A 4,868-nucleotide genomic window follows, 5' to 3' on the forward strand; every position below is an offset into this window, starting at 1 on the left:
CGCCGCCGTTCGCCATAGCAGCCATCTCCGGCCACCCCTCACTTCCCCGACTAGCTCAGGAGCTCCGCCTCGACCTCCTCTTCCTCCCCACCGCTCCACGGGCCTCCGGAAACCCTGCATCGCCGCCACGTCGCCGTTCCCCTCTTCGGGCTCCGATCATCGTCGCCGTCGAATTCGTCGTCTCCAGCGCGTCCCCGAGCCCGCTAACCACCTCTGCAGCTCCGCGGTGAGCCCCGGATCGTTTCCCCCTTCTCCCCTGGTCTCTCCCGACCTCTAGGCCCTAGCCCCACCTTGGCCGAGAGCTCCACGCCGCCGGCGATGTCGCCGTCGTGGCCACGGTCACCGTAGCGCCCAACCGAGCACACTATCGTGCTCCACGCCTCACTAGGAGCACGCAGCACGCACCAACGCCTCCCCAAACACCCTGCAACGCCGACTCCGACCGCACCCGAACTCCGGCGGCCGCAGCCGAGCTCGCCGTCGTCGACTCCGGCCACCCCAGGCCCAGCCACGGCCACCGTTCGACGCGCGGGAGCAAGAGCTTTCCAACGAGCCCAAGCACGGCCTCGCCCGTGCCCTGTAGCGCGATCCCGCGACGCGCCGCCGTCTCGGACCTCGCCGGCGTCACGTCGCCGGTGGGTTTGACCCACCTTGACCACGGCAGGACCCCCCCTGAGTCCCTGACAGGTGGGCCCAGCCCTGTAGCTAATTAGGATTAGCGCTAACCACTGTTAGTTAACCCCTGACACTGACCAGTGGGCCCCAGCGCCACTAATTAGTAATTAGAATTAATTTAACCCTGTTTAACCCCCTGTCACTGACGTGTGGGCCCCACACGTCAGGTTTGACCTCGGCCAGCCGCAGTTGACCACTGACGTCATGATGACGTCATGCTGGCGCAATAACTATAATTTCTGGATTTAATTTAAATCAGGAAATTCCAGAATATTATTTAAACTTCAAAAATTCATAACTTTTATTCTGTAACTCCAAATTGGACAAATTATATATGAAAAATGATCAGAAAAATCCAATCTATCCATCTGTACTATTTTCATGCATGATCAAACAAGTTAAATTGATGTTTTAAGCAGAACAAGGAAAAGCACTTTAAAAGGCCATATTTGAATTTGAAATTTGAATCCTTGATTCAAATTTGTTCAAACCCTTCTGGTTTTAGTTGCATTAGCCCAATCACTCATTTTGCCATGTATCATGCATGCATCATATTGTTGCATACTGTTTGGTAATGTTTGTGTATCGGTGCTCTCTGCGGCAGGTTCTGTCTCCGAGGAATACCGTGATTACCCTAACGAAGAACCGTATCAGTGCATCGAACCATCAGGCAAGCAACCAACCATTTGATCATATCGATACAATCCCATGTTCTCGCTCCTGCTCTCTTTTACTGCATTAAGACAACGCGATTCAAACTGCTGTGTGCTACGGTAGTTGAACCCATTTCCTCTGCATGACCTGTCATTGCCACAGTAACTAGATGAAACCCACTAGCATGTGTAGGAGTTGATTGAGCCATATGTATGTGTTGTTCCTACCTTGCTATGCCTGCTATGCTTAGAGTCGTGTCAGGTCTGGTTCATCTGGGTGATGGGCTAGAGTGAAATGATTATGTCGGTAATAAGAGTGGTGTGGTGAACACGATTTGGTAAAGGTATCGATGAGAGGCCATGTAGGAGTACATGGTGGGTTGTTTCATTGAAGCCGACCTTAAGCACTGAGATCTGTATGCGTGATTTAAGATACAGCTACTACCATGCATTGGGCCCTGAAATATGACCCCGCTCGACTTCTTATTCACCCTAGCTCTCTGTCCAGGAGTTGCAAGTAGTTTCTGGTGTTTGTAGCCTACTGGAGGCCGTGGACAGCGCTGACCGTAGGGGTGGGCTGTGATGCGGTAGGTACGTGGCCGGGTGTACCGAATACCCGTTAGGTATCTCGGGAACCCTGTTCACATCGTTCGGGGCCGTATGGGAAACCCCGGCCGGACTCCCTGCGGATGGAACCTGAATAGGCGATAAACCTGGACTAGAGGCTTAAGTGTTTAGGTAGGTCGTGGTCTACACCCACGTCGGCTTTCGCTTGAAGTCTGCCGAGCACATGTCGTGTGCAGACGCTAAGTGGTGGAAACATGTATGAAGAAGTACGCCCCTGCAGGGTTATCATGATCTATTCGAATAGCCGCGTCCGCGGTAAAGGACTACTTGGTTGCCTATACAGTTCATAGACAAGTAAATGGAAACTGTTAAAAGCCTCAAGATAAGTGTGAGTGCCGAGGATGGCTCTTCCGTAGGAAGACGGAGGTGGATCCTCGGTAGTGTATTGAAGTGGTGAGTAGTGGACTCGTGTGCGCAAAACCATTTCAAGTTGGAGCATCGTAGGATAGTTTAGCCAAGAGTCAAAGCTGGCTTGCTGCAATAACTCCACCAACCCTTCTTGATAATATGCATGTATGTAGGATCTGATGTAAGTCTTGCTGAGTACCTTTGTACTCATGTTGCTATAATTTACATTTTACAGAAGACGCTGCAACCCCTTCTGATGGGTTCTATGTAGACGTTGACATCAACGAGTAGGCTAAAGACCCAGGTGGTGACCCTGAGCTTGTGAAGGACCTTGTAGTATAGCTAGGCTTCCCAAGCCTCTTTTATTTTACTAGTTGTCTGTACTCAGACAAGTTACTTCCGCTGCCGGTTTGTATGACTGTATGACTTGTATGTTGGGTCGTGAGACCCGTACCTTTGTGTATGTTATGTATGGCTCCCTGAGCCTTAAATAAAGTACTTGTGTCGTAAAGTCATGTTGTGATGCTTCGTTGTATTTGCACATATCGAGCATATTGTGTGTATGATTGAAATGCTTGGTATGTGTGGGATCTGACTATCTAGTTGTTTATCTTTAGTAGCCTCTCCTACCGGGAAATGTCTCCTAGTGTTACCGCTGAGCCATGGTAGCTTGCTACTGCTCTGGAACACCTAGGCTGGCCGGCATGTGTCCTTCTTCGTTCCTGTGTCTATCCCTTCGGGGAAATATCACGCTTTGAGTACCGGAGTCCTGTTAGCCCGCTACAGCCCGGTTTACCGGAGTCCTGCTAGCCCAGTGCTACAGCCCGGACCCACTTGCTGATGACCGACACGTTCGAAGCTGGGTCATGGATGCCTGTCCCTGTAAGTCTGTGCCACTTTGGGTTTACGACTAGTCATGTCAGCCCGGGCTCCTTATCATATGGATGCTAGCGACACTATCATATACGTGAGCCAAAAGGCGCAAACGGTCCCGGGCAAAAGTAAGCCGACACCCGTGGGGATACCGTGCGTGAGGCCGCAAAGGGATATGAGGTGTTACCGGCTAGATCGATGTGACATCGAGTCGGGGTCCTGACAACTTTGTCCAAACTAAATCTTTTATCGCCATCGCAGCTATCGCCATGATTTTTAATGCCAATCCTTGCATGCACCATTGTATGCCTTGAAGTATAATATAAGGCATCCATGCATGGCTCAATATTTTAACTTGGATGAAGGCCCTTGTGCTAATTGAGGAGTTTAGCTTAACTCCTCTCCTTAACATTTCCTGATGCAGATGATGCTTGCTTCTTCCAGAAATATGCATGATGTAGTTTTTTGTATGGACTTACCTCGCCCATATTATTGATAATACTTTATCAATATTCAGGTATAGGTCCTTTGCGCCAGAATAATTGATAACAATACCAATTTAGGTACATGGACTTCTATTCAACACGCTACCCATGCCTAGCTATGTCCACGTGATCATCATCAGACAGATGGAAATCGTATTTGCTATCACATTCTTTCTTTATTTCTTCAAAATATTCATCTATTTCTTGTCTTAATTCTTTTAAGATTTCCTCTTTCAATTCTTTATTTATTACTTTTTATATTTCTTGAAGTCTCTTATCCAATTCGTGATCTATGTATTCACTAGCTAGAGGGTCAATTCCCTTTAGAAGGCATTCTTGATATGTATGATATTTTGGGGATTCTTCCTTCTTTATAATGTTCGAGCTTGATGTTTTCTCCCTTTGTAGGAGTTGCTGAAGTGGGTATATTTTTATCTATGCCTCTTCGCTTCTATGTAGCGACCAGACCTCAAACAGTCTAGTCTCTGTGCATCAGTGTCATCCCTAGATCGGTAATGCTGACACACACACAGTACTTGAGGATTTATAACAGAGTTGCAATCACACACTTATTACATCGAATGTCTCAAAAGATAACTTATTACAATATGGCTTAAGGCCATCTAAATAAGATAACAGCAGAAGGTTTGGAAGATAAAGTGAGTCCATCAACTCCAACAGCATAGCTGAGTGAACGACAACGACCTATGGCACCTTACTCGTCGTCTGGAAAGTCTGCAACATGATATGTTGCAGCCTGAAATGGGTCAGCACATGGAATATGCTGGCAATGTAACACATAATGAACAGATAAATGCTATCACTACATGCATATATGGCTGGTGGAAAGCTCTAAGGCTACAGTTTGTGCATAAAGCCAATTTTTTCCTACAACAAAGGAATAAATTTTATTTAACTATCATGGTGGTTGTTAAACATTGAGAAGGTTCCTCCAACTCAATCCCAATTAAACATCAACATTAACCCAATCAAATTAAATTAGAGTGATGAGATCAACATGATAATCCAAGAACCAGGTACTCAAGATGTCCATAACCGGGGACACGACTAATCATGATTAGTTTGTACACTCTGCAGAGGTTTGTGCACTTTTCCCCACATGACTCGAACACATCCATGATCGGAGGATCGATACATAGCCTTTTTGAAGCATTAACTCTCTACTCTGGGTAGACAGTACCACCTA

The sequence above is a fragment of the Triticum dicoccoides genome, chromosome 7B, assembly GCF_002162155.2.
Source record: "Triticum dicoccoides isolate Atlit2015 ecotype Zavitan chromosome 7B, WEW_v2.0, whole genome shotgun sequence".
Taxonomy (NCBI): Eukaryota; Viridiplantae; Streptophyta; class Magnoliopsida; order Poales; family Poaceae; genus Triticum; species Triticum dicoccoides.